We start from the raw sequence: 20,686 nt of genomic DNA, 5'->3' as shown, positions 1-20,686 counted from the left end.
CTCTCCCCCCCCCCCCCCCCCGATCTTGAAAAAAGCTCTCCAGGCCCCGGGGAGCTTTTTTCCTCTCCCCCCCCCCCCCCCCCGATCTTGAGGCTTCACGCCTCCCAATTGGTTGTAGTCCGGGAAAACAGCCACAGCGCGGCTGCTGATTGGCAGTTTGGGGCTGGACTGACAAGCAGAGGGCCCAATCGGGAGGCGGCTTGTCAGTCCAGGGGAAGGGGCCTATCGGCACCCTTCCTCATCCCGGACAGGGCCTGCCCTGGGGGCCCTTACTGTTTTATTTCTTCCGCTCCACCAGGAGCGGTTAAAGATAATAAAGCCAAAAATCTGAAAACTTAATATATTGGGGGAGGGGGAGGAAGAGTAAATCCTACCCCAAATAGAAGAGTGTACACAGGAGCAGGCCAGCAGCTCCCAGACACTGCAGCCACTGTGCGTCTCCCCCCCCCCCCCCCCGCCAAGCCTCAAGGACCCTTGTTTATAGCTTTCCATGCCTTCCTTCTTGTACAAGGTTACTAGAGTGTGGGTTTTGTGTCAGCCAAACATCCTGTTAACAGGAAATGCTACCACTGGAAGCTTGCAGGTGACAGCAATACTGTGGTGCAACCAACCGGTTTTGTCGTTCATGCTGTCTGCTGCTTCCTCTTTATCATCGCATGCTTGCAGGCTACTTCATCTGTAGTCAGAAGCCAGTCACCACCACATGTGAGCAGGCCACTCCAGGAGACCAAACGGCAAGGGAGGTATGAGTTTAATTATCATTTCATATTCGCCGTGACTGAAAGCACTGAAGAATCCTGCTCTTGCTAATTTACAATAGTTTTTTTCTCACCCTCAGGTGCTACTACCTAGTCAACGTGGTGTAGGGGCTAAGAGTGGCAGCTTCTAATCTGGAGAGCTGGGTTTGACTCACCGCTCCTCCACATGCAACCAACTGGGTGCCCTCAGGCTAGTCATAGTCTTGTTAAAGCTGTTCTCACAGTGCTCTCTCGCTCTGCCTCCCCTCCCTCACAGGGTGTCTGTTGTGGGAGGAGGAAAGGGAAGGTGAGAGACTCCTTTGGGGAGAGAAAAGCAGCATTTAATTTCTTTTTCGATCTTTAGCCCGCCACTCCCGGAAAGGCTTGTGGTGGGTTACATTCAATAAAAATCCCAGTAAAATACTCCTAAAAATACAGCAATATCCTAACAATATCCAACATCGAAGACGTATGCAGCGACATAGCACAACTAGAATACCCCCCTAAAAATCAACTCTGGGGGTGGCATGGAAAACGATCTCAAACTGCCCATAGAATAGTCCAGGATATAAGGGTTGCATATAAGAAGCAACCCTTCTTCAGTAATATCAGGGCCCTCTCAGCATCACCTGTCTGTGGGGAAAGGAAGGTGATTGGAAGCTGCTTTGGGACTCCTGGTAGAGGAGGTCTGACTGAGCAGTAATATCATGGATCTCACAGCCTCCCCTCCCTTACAGGGTGTCTGTTGTGGGGAGAGGAAAGGGAAGGGAAATGGAAGCTGCTTTCGGACTCTTTTGGGTAGAGAAAAGAGGCATACAAGAACCAACTCTTCTCCTTCAGTAATATCAGGGCTCTCTCAGCCTCACCTCCCTCAAAGGGGGTCTGTTGTGGGGAGAGGAAAGGGAAGGAGAATGTAAGCCACTTTGAGACTCCTTTGGATAAGGAAAAGCAGCATCTAAGAACCAACTCTTCTTCTTCATCAGTAATCTCAGGGCTCTCTCTGCCTCACCCACCTCACAGGGCATCTGTTGTGGGGAGAGGAAAGGGAAGGCATCGTCACCAGCACCCCCCCCCCCCCACGATGCAGCACTGGCTGCTTCGGATGCCAAAGCGCCAACCCTAATTAGAAGCCACTTTGAGACTTCTTTGGGCAGTGAAAAGCAGGGTATTAAAACCCCACTCTTCTCCGAAACTCACATTGAGCAGCAGAAGACAGCAAGAGTCCAGGAGGATTTTACAGAAAAACAAAATTTGTGCTCTTCTCTGCTGCAAACCAACATGGGCCACTGACCTTGACCAAGTTCAGCAGAACACAAATGGGCCCCAAGCCATTTTAATGGGTACAGGGGCACGACGATAAGATGTCAAAGTACAAGCCTGTCCTTATACTCTATTCCAAGGAATATATTAGGGTAGCTGCTCTGATTTACAGTATACAGCTGTAGGCATTTAATGTGGTGTATTCAGGCCTGTTTCAAAGAAACAAGAAAAAAAGATAAAATTCAATGCTCACATTCTGCAGTGGTAGCCTTTGAAAACATGTCGGAGCGATGTTATCCTTTCAAGCCAAATCCTAGTTAGGTTTCACATTGACCCATTAAGAGTACTACTGTGCGTATATCGGCAGGGGGAAAGAGGCAGACAGTGCATGAGAAAAGAATAGGTAGTGCTCCCCAGGGAATGCCAGCAAATCATAGAATCATTGAGGTGGAAGGGGCCACCTGGGTCATCTAGTCCAACCCCCTGCACAATGCAGGGCATTCACAACCCCATCGCTCATCCACTGTCATCTGTCACCTCCTTGAACCTTCACAGAATCAGCCTCTCCATCAGATGGCTCTCCAGCCTCTGTTTAAAAACCTCCAAAGATGGCGAACCCACCACCTCCTGATGAAGCCTGTTCCACTGAGGAAACGCTCTAACTGTCAGGAACTTCTTCCGGAGGTTTAGATGGAATTTATAATCATAGAATCCTAGAGTTGGAAGGGACCTCCTGGGTCATCTAGTCAGGTACACAACGCTCTTGCTCATCCACTGTCACCTGCCACCCCCTTGAACCTTCACAGAATCAGCCTCTCCGTCAGATGGCTCTCCAGCCTTCCTGATGTTGAGACGGAATTTAGAATCACAGAGTTGGAAGGGACCTTCTGGGTCATCTAGTCCAACCCCCTGCACTCTGCAGGACACTCCCAACCCCATTGCTCATCCACTGTCACCTGCCACCCCCTTGAATCTTCACAGAATCAGCCTCTCCGTCAGATGGCTCTCCAGCCTCTGTTTAAACATCTCCTAAGATGTTGAACCCACCACCTCCCGAGGAAGCCTGTTCCACTAAGAAACCGCTCTGTCAGGAACTTCTTCCGGGAGTTTAGATTGAATTTTGAATTATATAAAGCTGGAAGGGACCTCCAGGGTCATCTAGTCCAACCCCCTGCACTGTTCAGGACACTCCCAAACCTATCACACATCCACTGTCACCTGCCACCCCCTTGGACCTTCACAGAATCAGCCTCTCCGTCAGATGGCTCTCCAGCCTCTGTTTAAACATTTCCAAATGCCTTCCTGCTAGAGTATTGAGAGATGGAGGGGACCGTACAGGCCATCTACTCCAATCTCCATGCAGCATCACCCTAGAGCAGGGAGAACCAAACTGTGGCTCTCAGAATGGCCATAGACACCAGGCAAAGGCTCATGGCAACTAACTAGTTCATGGACATCAGGGAGAGCCACAGTTTGGCCACTGCTGGCCTAGAACATCCCTGGCAAGTGTTCACCCAACTGCTACTTCAGGATTGCCAGGGAGGGGGACCTCACTAGCTCCTTAGGCAGCCCATTTCCCTGCAAGTTTTGTGCTGGGCATATTTCTAAACCCTGAAAGGGGTCTGAGACCTCAAACGTAATACTTTGGGGAAAGGCACAAACCAGACCCACGCTGCCTTAATATATTTTTATTTCAGAAAAAGAATGTGAATTGGAGTTTCAGACTTTACAATGTGCAATTAAAATTTATTCCAAACTTGGACGGAGTGCGCAGTCTCCTTCCTACTGTATAAAATTCCTGCAAGGAAGCAGGAAAGCGGCACTCTGTGACTTTCCAGCACCCCCAGAGAACAAGCAAATGGATGAAAGTTCAAAACACAAACACTACTTAACAAACTGTCCTTATCCCCCCCACACACACACTTATTTAAGCTATTTAATATACAGTATTTGCTGGCGTATAAGACTACTTTTCCCCCATGAAACACATGCCTCCAAGTGGGTGGGTCGTCCTATACACTGGGTGCACTTCAGTTGGGATAGACATAGCTGCCCATAGTGGCCCATAGTACTGAATTTTGAGTGGAAATGTTGGGGGGTCGTCTTATACGCCGGCAAATACGGTAGCTTTTTCTAGAAGCTCCAGCTTGTAGCTCAACAGCAGGTTCTTCAACCCAAAATAACCATAAAATGCAGTGCACCCGTAAGCGTTAACATCTTCAAAAGGCCCTTCAAAACTCCAGTTCCAACCAAAGTTCTGGGAGCCCTATCCCAGTTAAACTCAGGGATGAGGCTGGGACAGAAAGGAGGAAAATTCTTGAGCAGGAAACGCTCATCTGGAGAACTAGCAACTTTAAAATATTGCGATCGGTCATCAAGGGCTGGGTGACCAGCTTCCAGTGCAGTTCAAGCAGAGGGGTCCAGGGCTTCTGGACTGCTCCAAAAGCACGAGGGCCAAGGAGGCCAGCGGATGCCCACGCCCTTAGTTAAGGAATCTTACGCTCCCAAGATCCCGTTGCCATAAAACTAAACACAGTAACGGTAAATAAACCAAATGCGATACTGTATAAAACAGGGGTAGTCAACCTGTGGTCCTCCAGATGTTCATGGACTACAATTCCCATGAGCCCCTGCCAGCTAATGCTGGCAGGGGCTCATGGGAACTGTAGTCCATGAACATCTGGAGGACCACAGGTTGACCACCCCTGGTATAGAATGCAGGTAAACAGACCAACAGAAATTCATTTCCCCCAAGCGTCCAGCATCGAGTAACCTGGCTCATCTCATCCTGGTTGCATCCAGTCTTTGGATACGATGGAAAACTCCCGTTGGACAGGTTTCGTGATGACAACACAGGTAAAGCGATTCTGGCCCACAACACGCAGGATTCAGCTGATGTTTTATTCGTCTCCACTGCCGCAAGGAGAGGCTTGTGAAGACTCCAGGCTCAGGGAATGCCGGTTTCTTCTCCTGGGATCTACCCATTGTCACCATGGTTTACATCTGTGGAAGAAAATATTTGACATTTAACAGCTCATAGAGATCTGGAGAAAATCTCAAACTTTCCCTCTGCATTGCAGAGTACAGACCAGCTCCTACAGAGTGGTAGGAGGTGTTGTACTTCTTGAACATCACACAGTTCAAGCATGCCGAGATATTAAGCCTGCTATTGGGGGGGGGGGGGGGGGGCTTACACTGAAGTAGATTTGTCCCCTGAGCCTCTGGGGAGGGCGGTTTATATAAATATATAATAAATAAAACGATCAATGAACAAGAATAAAGCTGTGATATAGTGTGCACATATAAAATTCAGAATGGGGTCTGAATATTATCATCATATGGTATAATTTACAAGCGTTCCTGGTGAATGAATACCTCCTAGGTGTGTTTCAGCTTCTAGAGCCATCCTTAGTGGTCAAAAACACATTAAATATACAGAGAGCACACGTTCAAAGAGTGTTATATATTGGTCACAACCAGTTAAGAATGGCGGCTTCTAATCTGGCAAGCCGGATTTGATTCCCTGATCCCCCACATGCAGCCCGCTGGGTAACCTTGGACTAGTCACAGTCCTGATAACGCTGTTTTGACTGAGCAGGAATATCAGGGCTCTCTCAGCCTCACCCACCTCACAGGGTGTCTGTTGTGGGGAGAGGAAAGGAAAGGTGATTGGAAGCTGCTTTGAGACTCCTTCTGGTAGAGAAAAGCGGCATCTAAGAACCAACTCTTCTTCTTCAGCAATATCAGGGCTCTCTCAGCCTCTCCTCCCTCACAGGGTGTCTGTTGTGGGGAGAGGAAAGGGAAGGCGATTGGAAGCCACTTTGAGACTCCTTCTGGTAGAGAAAAGTGGCATCTAAGAACCAACTCTTCTTCAGCAATATCAGGGTTCTCTCAGCCTCACCTCCCTCACAGGGTCTCTGTTGTTGCAAGAGGAAGGGAGGGTGACTGGAAGCCGGGTGGTGAAAAGTGGAGTAGAAAAACCGACTCATCTTCTTCATCCTAAAATAAACAGCATGCCATCCGAAGAGAAAGCAAAAACCCAACTTCACGTTTGGTGTAGCAACGCTTGGCTAGGGAGCTGCAGATCAAGACGCTTCTTGCACAATCACCTGCTTGCATCAGGGGCTGACGCCTGGCAGGCCGGTTTGCCGGTAGAGCAGAACTTGTTGAGCAGAGCTGCCAACGTGGAACGTGCCCCGATGACTTCTCGACAGCAGAGGAACTGCCAGCAGGGCAAGATCTTAATCGCTGAGCGCTCAACTGGAGAGGGACGTTTCCATTGTAGATAAGCCTCCCTTACAGCAGGAGATTGCTGGTTATTCATAGGGCTGCTGCGATGTAGAAAGACTCAGCACCAGCTATGAGAACCCCCCAGCTGATCTGCAGGGAACAAGAAGTTCTAAAAGCCTGCGGAGGAATGACTAAGGGCTGGTTTGCATGTCAGGGAACAGATCAATCGCTCCCTAATGCTACCCACTCCAGCATCCTATGGTGAAATGGGGGGGGGGGGGAGGAGATGAGAGGAGGAGGGCAGTGTTTTATACCATTGGCCATTCCAGATGTCACTCAAGCATGCACTGCTCCAAGGCACTGCACAATTCCAGAAACATGGGAAATCTTGGTGCGCGGTCACAGATTTTGGGTGAAAGCATGTACAGAAGAGAAGAATTAGTTTTTCTACCCCGCTATTCACCACCCGACCTACAATCGCTTTCCCTTTCCTCTTATCATGACATCCAGACATTCCAATCAGAAGAAGAGTTGGTTCTTATATGCCGCTTTTCTTTACCTGAAGGAGTCTCAAAGCGGCTTACAGTCGCCTTCCCTTTCCTCTCCCCACAACAGACGCCCTGTGAGGTAGGTGAGACTGAGAGAGCTCTGACAGGACTGCTCTGTGAGAACAGCTCCATCAGGACTGTGACAAGCCCAAGGCCACCCAGCTGGCTGCATGTGGAGGAGCAGGGAATCACACCCCGCCTGCCAGATTAGAAGCCACCGCTCTAATAGCCACTCCACCATGCTGGTTCTCCACGTCTTCCTTATTGTGGGAATATCTCACAGCACTGGAAAATATTGCTTCCTTACTACGCTGTGGGAATGCCAGAGCATTTTGCAGTCTTCTCCTCGACTTACAACAACCCTGTGAGGTAGCAAAGCAACTGATCCAAGGTCGCTTAGAGAGCTTCCATGGTGGAATGAAGAGGTGAGCTGCTCTAGCCACCATTCCATGCTAGCTGCGAATCTCTTTTTGAAATCCAGCAGAAAGCACTGAAAACTCTACAGAAGCAGGGCAAAATGGCCGCATGTTAGGACTGCCGAACGGCTTCCTCTGATGCCGGGTGCTCAACTTTAAAAAAAAACTCGAGACCTAGATCATTCTGAACGCGTTTCACCAGCTGGGCAAGACCAGCCACACCGTTCCTTAAACTGTGGTTCTGATCCCTTTATTTTATTTTAATTTAGATTCAACGACTGCCAATCCGGGACCAAGCCGGCTCATGGCTGTTTACAATAAAACTCAATGAAAGCCGAATGGAATACAACATTAGCACGATCATCCTGTCTCTTCCCTCCCAGCTCACCAGTCCATATCCAGTACACACTACCCACCAGCCTCAGAAGAGGGCATCTCTCGCACTGGATGGTCAGAGTATCCGGAGGGCTTCTGGAACAGGGACCCAGATCTTCCCTAGTCTGCCTGGTGGAGGAGATCCATCTTGCAGGCCCTGTAGAACTGTGCTAGCTCTCTCAGGGTCCTCCCAGCTCCTCCAGGAGCTTATTTCATCAAGCCGGGGCCAGGATTGAAAAGGCCCTGGCCGAGACCAGGTGTGCATCCTATGGGCCAGGGACCACCAAGAGATTCAGGCCCACAAGGTCCAAGGTCAACCAGCTGGCTGCAAGAGTGAAGAATCAAACCCAGCTCTCCATATTAGCTACACCATCGTACTTGGTCGCATTGTGAGAAGACAAGAGGGTCTGAAAACACAATGGTGCTAGAAAAAGTTAAGGGAACAGGAAAAGACGAAGACTCAACAGGAGAGGGACAGACTCCATCAAGGAAGCCAAGGGCCCTCAACTAGCAAAACCCAAGAACAGAGGACACTGATTCATAGGGTTGCCATAGACTGGAAGCGACTTGACAGCCCGTAACAAAACACACGGCTTCCCCTGTTTTTCTAGGCCAGTGATCGTTGTCTCCAACACTTTTGGTTCTGCACCCTAACGTGGAAAAGTGACCTTAACAGTCTGATGGGTGAAGCAGATTTAATTATCTTTACAGTAGTTACAAGCTGTTCTTTTACTGAAGCCAAGAGCAACAAGATGCTAATTAAAACCAGCCATCACCTAGTCTTCAGCTGCAGCTGTCACTAGCCACGGGCAATCAGGGTGGAGCTCTCATCTTTAGGATGCCAGGCTCAGCTCTAGGTCCATCTCTTTCCTCCTGCCTTGGGTGCCTTTTGCAGCCCCTCCAGCTGTGAACAGCACAGCTCTGCTCTACAGATGCAGCCTGCATTACGGCCTTAGCAGTACAGATGGGACATGGATAGCGAATCTCAGCTGCTCTGCTAGCGTTAGGAAGGGAGACCACCAAGGAATTACAAGGGCCATTTCACACAGAAGCACGATGGCAAAGCACCTCTGAATGTATCTTTCCTTGAAAGCGCTACCACAAGGGTGACCACACTGTGGCTCTCCAGGTGTCCACAGACTACAATTCCCATGAGCCCCAGCCAAACGCTGCTTTTCAAGGAAGGTTATAATGCAGAACAGGGAAGCTGTACAAAGCCACAATCTTTGTTCCAAGCTCATGATTCAAATCCTCAGCCTACAGTAATGAAATGAAATGCACTCATCCGAACAAAGGTTTGTCACCCTGCAGACAGGTAAACTGTTTATGTGCATTCTCTGTGGTGGCGCCCACCTTCGTGTCGTGGTTAAGAGAGGCAGCTTCTAATCTGGAGAGCTGGGTTTGATTTCCCACTCCTCCACATGCAACCCGTGGGCTGACCTTGTGTTAGTCACAGCCCTGGTAGAGCTGTTCTCTCAGAGCGCTCTCAGTCCTCCCCCCCCCACCTCACATGGAGAGGAAGAGAAAGGTGCTCTTAAGCCGCTTTGAGATTCTTTGGGTAGTGAAAAGTGGGGTATAAAAACCAACTCTTCTTCTCTCGCATTATGGAATGACCTGCAGTTATCAAGAAAGTCCCACCCAGTTCTTTGACACTGCTACCATCTTGCAGAACGTGTGAAACGGAAGTGTTCAGACTGGCATTCTCATGCAGGGATCAGAACCAGTTTAAGGATACAAATGGAGTCTCCTGCAGCATCGACTGCCTCGCCCTTTTCTGTGCAATGCCTTCTGCCTCTGTGCCCCTGCCTGCGTCCTGCATTCTTTCCAACGCTGCAAACCTAGCCCCGCTGCATTGTTTTGTTTATAGGAATTGGAACTCCCAAGATGCATAGCAGGGATAGCTTTAAGGTCTGAACTTGGCCAGGTCTCTATCAGAGGGAAAGCATGTGCTTCACACATTTAAAAGGTTTTGAGGACGGTCTGCTTCTTGAGCTTGATTTGAGTTTTATTCCTCAGTTTTATTCCTGCGGAATGCGAGAAATAGGCAAGAAACGCTCTAGTCTTGGCCCAGCAAAGGGCAATATATTGAGACTTGGGAAAAGTGAACTGGGACTAACTATTAAGAAATGTATACAAGATCTAGATGTGTAAAAGATCTAGTTCAGTTATACGAGCTTGGAAAACGCCGCCCAATTTTTTGGCATCTTTCTATCTCCAGCCAATATTAAATATTTCAACAGGTGAAGACCCGCCAGCAGTGATAAAGTAGAACAAAGTTTCAAGCTGGCGATGGAAAATTGATTTAATGTTCAAACCAGTATCACAATAATCAAAGCACTTTCAAAAAGGATTCCCAGGTATAGTCTGTTTTCGATTTCTTCATCAGTGAATTTTCAATATTGTAATAACTCAGTCTTCTCTAATAATGTTTTTTGATTGTTGGAAATAACTGAGTCTCTTATAATAGGTATATAGTTCAATCCCAAACTGGTCATATAAATTCAAATTTGTAGGGATCTACTAATATTAACATCACTATGTGTAATTCCTCTATAGCAGTGACTATATACCCAAGATATTATAAGAGACTGTTATTTCCAACAACCAAAAAACATTAGAGAAGATTGAGTTATTACAATATTGAGAATTCACTGATGAAGAAGTCGAAAACGGACTATACTTGGGAATCCATTTTGAATACTGTGATATTGGTTTGAACGTTAAATCACTTTGCCATTGCCAGCTTGACACTGTTTTCTTCTACAATCTACAATATTAAATATTTCAACAGGTGAAGACCTGTCAGCCATAATATAGTAAAGAAAAAAGTCTCAAGCTGGCGATGGCGAAGTGATTAAATGTTCAACACAATTTCAAAACAGATTCCCAGGTATAGTCTGTTTTCGATATCTTCATCAGTGATATTCTCAATATTGCAATAACTCAATCTTCTCTAACAGTGTTTTATGATTGTTAGAAATAACCTACTTAGTCTTTTATAATAATGTCTTGGTTATGTAGTTCAATCCCAAATTGGTCACATAATATCCACATTTTTAGGGGTCTACTAATACTAGCATCACAATGAGTAATTCATCCACACCTCCTGAGGTGCTTAGGGCTGATCCTGTGTTGAGCAGGGGGTTGGACTAGATGGCCTGTGTGGCCCCTTCCATCTCTTTGATTCTATGATTCTATGGCCTGTATGGCCCCTTCCAACTCTATGATTCTATGATTCTATGAGGTTTTTGGCATTTTGTAATCTGCCTTGAGTCTCAGGAGGAAGACAGGCTATGAATAAAGTTCACAATTATTTTCTAGAAAAAAACTTCAACTTATACCATTGGGGGACCACAGCTTCCTCCAAACCTTGAGCCGGCTGCTGGGCAGAGCTTTCAGACTGCATGTCTGCTGCCTTACCACTCTGCACCACAAGAGGCTCATTGTTGTTGTTGTTGTTATGTGCGAAGTCGTGTCCGACCCATTGCGACCCCATGGACAATGATCCTCCAGGCCTTCCTGTCCTCTACCATTCCCCGGAGTCCATTTAAGTTAGCACCTACTGCTTCAGTGACTCCATCCAGCCACCTCATTCTCTGTCGTCCCCTTCTTCTTTTGCCCTCAGTCGCTCCCAGCATTAGGCTCTTGAAATGGAACTACGTGCAAAACAAACCCCCAAGCTCCGTCCTCGCTGTTTTGTTTCGTTCCACATGCTGCTGCTTGCTCCCCCTCTTTGCCCCCCCATACATCAGCCGCTCAGAGCCTCGATGCCTGAAAAGCCTAAATTGCTCAAGAGCCTGCAGGGGAAAGGCTGACTGTGTGTGTAAACACCCCAGACTCTCCCAGCAGAGTCATGCACGGGACTCGCCTTGATTACCACTGGCAACGGCCCTTCAGAGCATGGTTTGGTTGTCAGGCAAGTCACTCAATGCCACCTTTGGTATCCTGCCTGTCCCTATAGCCGGACAATGACAGCTCGTAGGTAGTCCCACGGAATAATCTTTTGACAACTTTGTATTTATTGCTTTAGGAGTTGCCAAAGCTGGCTGGGAGGCTACTTTCGTTTCTCTGCACCACTGCTTCATCCTGCCCCTCAGAACTATTGCCAAAACTTTGCAATTAATTACGACGTGCTTCTGTCTTAAAAGCAGGTAAAAATCTCCAGTACAAGAATGCTGTCAAACAGCACAGCACTGAGTTATAATCCTTATGGCATTCTCAGTTGGTAAAACGTGCTCTCTATTCTTTTCCCCAAAACGAATGGTTTTCAGTGAGGAAAACTATGACATTCCGATTTATAGTTACAGAGAAACAATCATGCATGCTGACAGGGGCTCATGGTAATAGTTGTCCATGGACATCTGGAGAGCCTCATTTTGGCAAACCTTGAACTAGACGGCTTGCATGGCCCCTTCCAAATCTACAATTCTATGACCTATCAAATATCAGCAAATTGCCTATCATTATACAGATGTCTCCTGAATCCAGGAATGCAACTGTTTAGGGGGAACCTTTTCTAATCCCCCTGACCCTTTCTTCTGAACTTTTAAAATTCTAACGATATACACAAAAATGAACAAATATAGTACTGACAAAGACAGAACAAATATATTATTGATAAAGACTGAGGAATATCTATCTGCAAATAAGAAAATTAAATTTATTGTATTGTATTGTAAATCCAATAAATGTATTTTATTGTATCACCCTCCCCTTCTGACTCAGGGTGGTTTTACAGGGAACAAGAACAGGGGCAATACAAATTCAATAATAGCCAGTAGAGGAGCAGTAACAGTCATAACAGTAACAACCATTAGTAACAATAACAGCAGTAATAAGAGAAACATTAACGTAACAACTGCAATCCGCATAGATCGGTCAGTTGTCCCCTGATGTCTTTAATGGGCACATCTGTATGGGAGGAGGGGTTCTGGGGGCCCAGGAGAAATTGCTGGTTTGATTGACCTAAACAAATGCCGGGTGGAAACACTCCACTTTTGCAGGCCCTGCGGAACTGTGCTAGCCATTCCGGCCGTTTCTGATCAATGCCTGCATTTCTCTATTCCTCCTGACCAGTGCCCAGCACAAAGGACATGCCTTGTACTTACCTTTCTTATCACCTTGCTTGGGTGTGGCAACCGACATGCTGGCTGCATTAACAGGATCAGCGCAGCGCCACCTGGACTCTCATGCTGCATTCCATGCAGGCTCTTCCTCTCTCCTGAGGTCCATTGCCCTGTTGCTCAACAGATATCTTCATCCTCCCCCACAACCCTCTTTGGAGGCCGCAGACTTCATTACAAGGTACTTCGCCACTGCTTCCATTCGACGGGTCTGTGCTTTGGAGGGCAGGTCAGCTGGCTGCTGCATGGAGGTGAACGGCAGATTATAATCTTGCTGCTGAAATAAGCCAAGCCTCATTAAGCGGTGCCATGCATTAAAGCCCCATCTTGAAGGGTTTTTAAAGCTCCGCCCCCTTTCCAGGCTGAGCAGGGATGAAGGATTTTTATCTCGCTACACATGATAACTTCCTACTTTTAAGCATTTTTCCCCAGCTCTAATTGGACTGCACCCATGCCTCCCAATTCCCTTCTTTGCAACACCCTCCCCATCTTCTGACTGGGATAGAAGAACTCCAGAGGCCTCTTTTCTGGAGGAGCTTTGATTCACAAAATCTTGCTGGTCTCTGAGATGCTACTGGACTGAAATCAAGCTTTTCTGTCCCTCACTCTTAATAGCTCAAGAGCATAACGTGTGAATTGCTTTTTTTTAAATACAATTTTTATTTTTCATGAAAGATAGAAATAGAACAGATATATAAGATATATGAGTTAATAAACATCAAGTAAGTTATGCTCTGCATATGTTTGGCTGTAAACCCCTTCCAACGTGTGAATTGTTGAAGGCTTTCATGGCCAGAGTCAACTATTGGGGGTATTCCGGGCTGTATGGCCATGGCCTGGTCCTTTTTTGTTGTTATTGGGTGCGAAGTCATGTCCAACCCATCGCGACCCCATGGACAATGATCCTCCAAGGCCTTCCTGACCTCTACCATTCCCCGGAGTCCATTTAAGCTCGCACCTACTGCTTCAGTGACTCCATCCAGCCACCTCATTCTCACTGTGGCTGGCATCTTCAGAAGGAGGACACAGCAAGTCGGGAATCTCTCTGTGCCAGAGTGTGCACTGCAAACAGTGGCTGGGTACTTTAATCCCCCCCCCAAATAAATAAAATACCTGAAAAGTGTTCACATCCTCCACACTATGACACAGAAATCCCCATCTCACCATGTCCCACCTCTGAAGAGTTCCGGGAAAAATGCCAGGGACTAAAATGGCCACGCAGCCCAGAATACCCACAACAATCAGCAAATTAAGTACTTACCCCTGCGTGAAGGCATTTCCATGCAGTTTGTTGCTGTGGGCAAAGATCTGTTGATTGGAACGTTAAATCTAACACTGGCACCTGAAAGGGGAAGGGAATAAATCTTTTCCCTTCCCTACCAGGGTCAGCCCTGACTAGTATTTGCACAGGAGTCCCCGAAGGAACACCAGAGTTGCAACGTGGAGACAGACAAAAGCAAGCCACCTATGAACATCTCTGGCCTTGAAAAATCCACAGGGTCACCATCAGTCAGCTGTGGCTGAGGGAACTTCCCACTACCATGCCTTTCTGAAAACCAGGACAAAAGCCACCACTACAGCAGCCCTTTCCGGAGGAAACACTGAGGTTTCCAACAGGTAGCCAAAAATTGTCCCAGAACATCCAGATTACATCAAAAGCATGTTGTTGCAAAGCTGTCATGTTTTGGGTCAATTAGCCCTAATAAATTTTGATTCCAACTACTGCTTTAGCAATTTATTGGATTATTTTTACAGTTGGGAAGGTTTATAGTTGGCTTGGAGCTGTACTGCAAGTAAATCTGAATCATCTTTACAACAGCGTAGTACAGATCTGAAAGTCGCAGAAGAATGAGAAAAATCAACCACTTTGGGTCTTTTAAATAAAAACTAGTTTAAGTCAAACTAGTTTAGTTGGAAATGACGATATGAAAGATACTGATTTCCAAGGAACATTGGCTAAAGCCCACAGTGCATGCTCTCCTCTACTATTTAATTTCACTCCACTGATCCCACACCAACTAACCTATTATTTTTTATTATTTTATCATTGCATTTCTATCCCACCACTCCCGCAGGGCTCGTGGCGTCTAACAATTATAAAAACCCCAGTACATAAAACCCCATAACATTATAAAACACAACTCAACCATCCCCTTAAAATCCTCCAATCGGCGGCAAAAAACATCCTAAAAACCTCAGGGTGGATGGAGGGGCTTTTAATCTGCTCCTGGGATGGCAAGAGTGGGTCCCAATCTTCTTCCACGCACCGGCCTCAACCATAGACCTGGTGGAAGAGCTCCGTCTTGCAGGCCCTGCAGAATGCCAAAAGCTCCCACAGGGCCCATAGCTCTTCCAGGAGCTCATTCCAGCAGGTAGAGGCAGGACCAATAAGGCCCTGGCCCTGGTCAAGGCTATGGGGGGGGGGGAATATCAAAGGCAGGATGTCAGTTGTGCCGCGGTACAGGGAGTCTGGGCTGTCTTCTCAGCTCCTGCCCTTCTTTCTAGCCTACATGAGGCAGAGCCATCTTAACATTAATAGAGGCAGAGAGCAAAAGGAAAGCAAAGGGTGTGGGTGGTGATGTCACTTCTGGTGACGTGTCACTTCCAGGGGTCCTTGAAACCTGAACATTTATTCCAGGGGTTCCTCCATGGTTAAAAGGTTGAAACAGGCTGTGCTACCACTTGCAGGTCTATCAGGAAGATACAAAAGCTTTACACCTGAATGTAAATTTTGTTCTAGCTCTGTTAACCTGACTCACACATTTTTTTCACCGTACATGCTACGTTCAGGCACGTTTGGATTTATTGGAACTTGTCCTGGCTGATAAATAAGACACTCAAAATCAAATTGGCAGGGCTTGTCCACAGAACTACTGTACCTGTGGCTAAGTTTCTGAGCTCCGGAATAAAAATCCAGGCAGAAATAAACGCCAGTGTTTAACTTACTCAAATTCTAGCCTTTCAAGTAAACCATGAGATGCAGTTCACTTTCCAGTAACCAATTGTTCCTGGATACCCAGGTCATATCAAGGACCACCATCCTTCTTCAAGTTCCGCAGGGAACCGGAACGAACCTTGCTTAATACTCTGTGGCAGAAATACACTGTACATCAGTTCTATAGTGCACGGATACACAAAACCTAAAGACCTTGTTTTTCATAGCACAAAGTCTTTGGGTCACTCACTGACAGCAAGACCCTCTTTTAATGGATCCAAATGTCATAGAATCATAGAGTTGGAAGGGGCCATACAGGCCATCTAGTCCAACCCCCTGCTCTACGCAGGATCAGCCCTAAGCATCCTAAAGCATCCAAGAAAAGTGTGTATCCAACCTTTGCTTGAAAACTGCCAGACATCTTGATGTGAGGTAAAAGCCCAGATCAATCCCTCTGCAGAATCTTCTCTATGCTCCAGAGATTCACAGAGCAGGTACATTAGTGGGGTTGAGAAATAATAGCTTGCTATCAAAAGAAGCCAAAATCTTTATGCCCTCGGAAGATGCCTCCTGTTTAGTATTTTGTTCCCTGCATTCATTTGCTAGCCAGAGCTGCTTTTTTTTAAAGAGGAAGAACATCCTATCTCCACCCCATCCCATGTGTCATGACTGACAAATGACAATTGCTAATAACATGGAGATGAGCAATTACTCTGCACTCTACTGAACCTGTCACAACTGTCTTGAGTTTTGTTGACCGGACAACTGCTGTGATTAATTGGGACAACATGCAAATGACTGGAACCACAAAAGTATTTTTGCAACACTCCCTCTGAATGACCACACTCCAGAAGTGCCCCATCACACCTTTGGGAAACTGCTCAATCCAGGAGTCCTGATCTGACCCTTCTAGAGAGAAAGGTCCCTGGAAGTAGCCGCAGGATACAACGTGACTCAAACTAACACAAAGATAATCACACTACATACTTCTACAGACCATGGAAGAAATCAGGTCCTAAATGACAAAAACAACAGACATGCTGAATGGGAGGTATCTGTCCAAACTCCACAGCAGCCTTACCCCATGCTTCATACAGACTCTGAGCAAGTTTTCCAGTGGCACCCCCCGAAGAGGACGGATGTTGGAGAGACATTGCTACTACACAGCTCAAATACAAAAATGGTCCGTACCATTTTAAGGGAGTGTCGAGCTTCTGCCTTAGTCCAAAGAGCCGTAACCGCCATCCTGTCCTCAGCACGGAATACGGTCCTCATTTCATTCGTTGAAAAAGTGCCTCTGTGAGAAGATAAAATGTGGACTGACGTTAATTAAAGATAGATTGTAGTGGACGACCTGAAACAAGTTTGCCTTTAAGAGTTTGCTGGAGTTACATGTGAAGGTTGCATATTATGGTGGAATTACTCTCTCCTGCAGCCTGTTGTGGCCCAGAGCAAATTCCTGGGCTCAGAAAGATTTCCCAGCATTAATCCCTACAATCATTATCTTCTACTGAATTCCAGCTTTACTACCATCCTATCTGTTCCACTTAATATTTCTGGTAAGGCCTTGGAGGAGGAGCGTGTCTCGTGGCTTGCTTAACACCCACTCAGGGCGGCTGTCCCGCCCCCAGGTGTCTCCTCTTGTGACCGGCTTGCCTGTCTGTCCAGTTGCCAGCAATTCACCTTCTGTTCCCCAACCCTGTCCATCCCCTCTTCCTTCCACTTCCCTCTTAGGCTGCCATGTGAGACCTGCCCCTGCCGGTGAGTTCCCTAACAGATGCCTGCAGCCTTTCCAGGTCCTGGGGGAGGGAGGGATGTCCACAGAGTTCTTCACCCCCCAATCTAGCACCCGCTGTATTCTTGAATGTGATGGGCTTGGCCCCTAGTGTTACAATAAAAGGATTCAGTTCCTCTGCACAACACTGACTGACCTCTTCCTGAAGCTGACCAAAAAAAAAAGACCAGGAAACACAATGACTTTCTGTTGCTTTGGCAAGTCAGTGAAAAAGATGGAAAGGAAGCCAACAGTGTCATATCCAGCAAGTATTCCTCTATAAATTTCTCCCTTCCTACCAAATGAATATTCAAAGCAATGGATGCAAATCGGTTCACAACAGGTTACCTCTCTACAAAATATTCTGCGGACTACTTGCTTTAAAGCTCTGCTGGGTCAGGCCAGGAGTTCATCGGGGGCAGCATCCTGTTTCATGCAGTAACCAACCAGTCTCCCTGAAGGGCCAAAGAACAGGACACAGAGGCCAAAGACTTCATAGAATCATACAGAAGGTGCCATACAGACCATCTAAGTCTACCCTGTTCAATGCAGGATCAGACTTCTGACTTTCTCCAAACTCTGTTATTCAAGGGCTTGCTATTTCTGATTAAGGAGGCCTCCTGGCCTTTTACTCTTGTCAAAGAACTACTGAAAGACTAACAATCCCCTGATGAAGCCTGTAAGTGAAATGCACAAGAAATCTTACTGAGAGCCAGCTTGGTGTAGTAGTTTAGAATGGCAGCCTCTAATCTGGAGAGCCAAGTTTGATTCCCGTTCCTCCACATGCAGCCAGTTAGGTGACCCTGGATGACCTGTTATCATAGAGCAGTTGTGTCAGTTCTTCGGTTGTTTGTACGCTGAGACTCCTTCAAGTAGGGAAAAGCAAGATATAAAATCCAACCTTTCTCTAATAAATTATATTTTTACCTGAGTTTGCAACAAGGGCCTTGGCCCTTTTTTAAAATCTCGTGAGACTTTATTTTCTTGTTAACTTCCTTTAACACCAGTCACGACAAATAGATCTATCCTGCATAAATCTGCTGAATTCTGCTTTAACTGTGCTTGTAGCTATTACTAACCTCCACTAGGAAGGGCATGGCACAATTAAATTATTCTGAGCAAATTACAAGGTCCAGCTTCGTATAGTGGTTAAGAGCAGAGGTCTCTATTCTTTTGATTCCCCACTTCTCCTCCACATGCAGTCAAGCTGGGTGACCTTTCATCAGTCACGGTTCTCTCAGCCTCACCTGGCTCACAGGATACCTATTGTGGGGAGAGGAAGAATAGATGATTGTAAACTGCTTTGAGTGGTAAAAAGCCAGGTACAAAAAACATCAGGGCAATGGAGCTGCCAAAGCCACAGCTTCCTAAAAGGCATTGAGGGGAGCAGACATGCAAGACTACAGTCAATCAAATTTTATGTCACCATCAGCCACTTCCTTAGTAGCTATGAACTGGTCCTTGCTATATAAACTCATTATGAGGATCTTTGCCACTGACGAGAAAGGTGGTAGTCCCTGTATGCTGATGCTGCAACAACACCTTGTCAGTCTTTAAGGTACCACAAGGCTCTTGTCTGAGTACTAGGTTTACAGGTGTGCTGGTCCACAAATACAAGCCCCAGGACGCTTAGTGCAATGCCATTGTTAGCACCAACTTAATGACACATAACAAGCTTTTTGCATTCTCTAGAACTCAAGAAAACATCTTACAAAAAAGGTAGAGGAACAAGTGTTTTAAGAAAATCAGGAGGGGGGGGGAGAGAATGCAGCTCTGTCCCTCTCTCATATATGCATCAGGATTAAGAGAGGGAGTAGGAACACCTGGGGAAGATAAAGATAGGATTTTCTGGTGGTGTAGCAGTGGCTAAAGGAGCCTGGGTTTTCCAGCTGGGGGGGAAGGAGAGATGATTTGGTGCTCAAGGAGAAACAGTAATAGTGGCTAAGGTATGAGACCAAGATCTGGGCAATTCAAGTTAAATATCCACTGATGTCATAGATCTTGGTGACCTTGGGCACTTTTAACCTAGGCTATCTTGCAGGCTTATTGTGAGGATAAAACATTAGAGAATGATGTAAGACAGAAGAAAGTATTATGAACCACCTGCCACACTCTGCCTGAGGTTGGAAAACTCCATTTGTAGAAGTGGCAGGCCTTATGAGATCAAGAAGAGCTGTTTTTGTTTTTTGTGACTGACCAAGGTCACCTAACTGGATGCATGTAGAGGACGGGTGGGGGAATCAAATCCAGTTCTCCAGATTTGGGTCCACTGTTCTTTAACCACACCAGCTCTCCCCACAACAGACACTTGAAGCCGAGAGAGCTTTGAGAGAACTGCTGTGAGAACAGCTCTATCTGGACTGTGACTAGCCCAAGGTCATCCAGCTGGCTGCACATGGAGGATCAGGGAATCAAATGGTTACTTATTGCAGTGTTATACTATTCTATGAAAGCATTCCATTAACGTAAACCGCCCAGAGCCGCAGGGAAGGGCGGTACAGAAATCTGAAAAAATAAAATAAACCCGGTTCTCCAGATTACAAGCCGCCGCTGGCTGACCAAAGCCCATCATTCCCCCGTTATTACTGGGGGGCTCAGAAGCTTGCACACCATTTGGGGTCGGCGACCAGGAAAACCTTACGCTTTTTCCCGGCAGACAGCCCAAACCCCGCTCCTGCATCGCCCCGACTGGCCTCCTCTCCCCTTCCATAAAAGGAGCGGGACACGAGAAGGAACCGGAAGCAGGAAGACGCGGCGGAACTGCGTCACTCCGGGCGTCACACTCGGCTTCCGGCCCCGCCCTTCTACGCCACCTGAGCCCGCGAGCCGCTGACGTCACCAACGGCTCTCTCGCCCCCGCCCCCCCCACTCACACGTCACTATGCCGTTGGCCTCCCCTCCCCCCCCTCCGCGGCCGGTCCTTGTGACGCGGTCCTTGGGGAGGGAAGCGGGAATCGGTCGCCTTACCGGAGTCGTGGCTCGCGACGGGGCTCGGTCAGCCCAGGCAACGCAGCGCCTCCGCCACGGCCCCCCCGGACGAAAGGCGCCGACGACGTGACTGAGCAGCGCACAAAATGGCGCCGAGGGCCGGAGAGAAAAATACAATTCGCAGGCCAGGGCGCGCATGCGCTCTGCGAACCGCCGCGCCGTCCTTCGCCACCGCCGCAAGTCACCGCGGGCCCCGCCTCCTCCTTCCCGTTTCCATGCGACGGGGCCGCCCCAGCCAATCAGCGCCCGCCATCCTCCCTCCTCTCCTCCCCCCCCTCCCTCTACCTGCCGCCCAATCCC

The 20,686-nt window shown here is 47.4% G+C and overlaps 1 long non-coding RNA gene across 3 annotated transcripts; it reads right to left on the bottom strand.

Moving 5' to 3' along the window:
* Window positions 1-3,158: 3,158 nt before the first annotated feature.
* LOC143830872 (uncharacterized) lies at window positions 3,159-20,626 on the bottom strand. 3 transcript variants are annotated; one of them, XR_013228615.1, is made up of 5 exons: window positions 20,366-20,626; window positions 18,105-18,264; window positions 16,816-16,921; window positions 12,675-12,930; window positions 3,159-5,000 (listed from the first exon to the last, which is right to left on the bottom strand). It is a non-coding gene; the product is annotated as an uncharacterized LOC143830872 (long non-coding RNA). The 3 variants fall into 3 exon arrangements; XR_013228616.1 differs by having other exon boundaries at window positions 3,160-5,000; window positions 18,105-18,210; window positions 20,366-20,624; XR_013228614.1 differs by lacking the exon at window positions 18,105-18,264 and having other exon boundaries at window positions 3,168-5,000; window positions 20,366-20,616.
* Window positions 20,627-20,686: the final 60 nt, after the last annotated feature.

The sequence above is a fragment of the Paroedura picta genome, chromosome 2 (assembly GCF_049243985.1).
Source record: "Paroedura picta isolate Pp20150507F chromosome 2, Ppicta_v3.0, whole genome shotgun sequence".
Lineage (NCBI taxonomy): Eukaryota > Metazoa > Chordata > Lepidosauria > Squamata > Gekkonidae > Paroedura > Paroedura picta.
The sequence above is the reverse complement of the archived record's forward strand: the minus strand, read 5'-3'. Positions and strand labels throughout refer to the sequence as shown.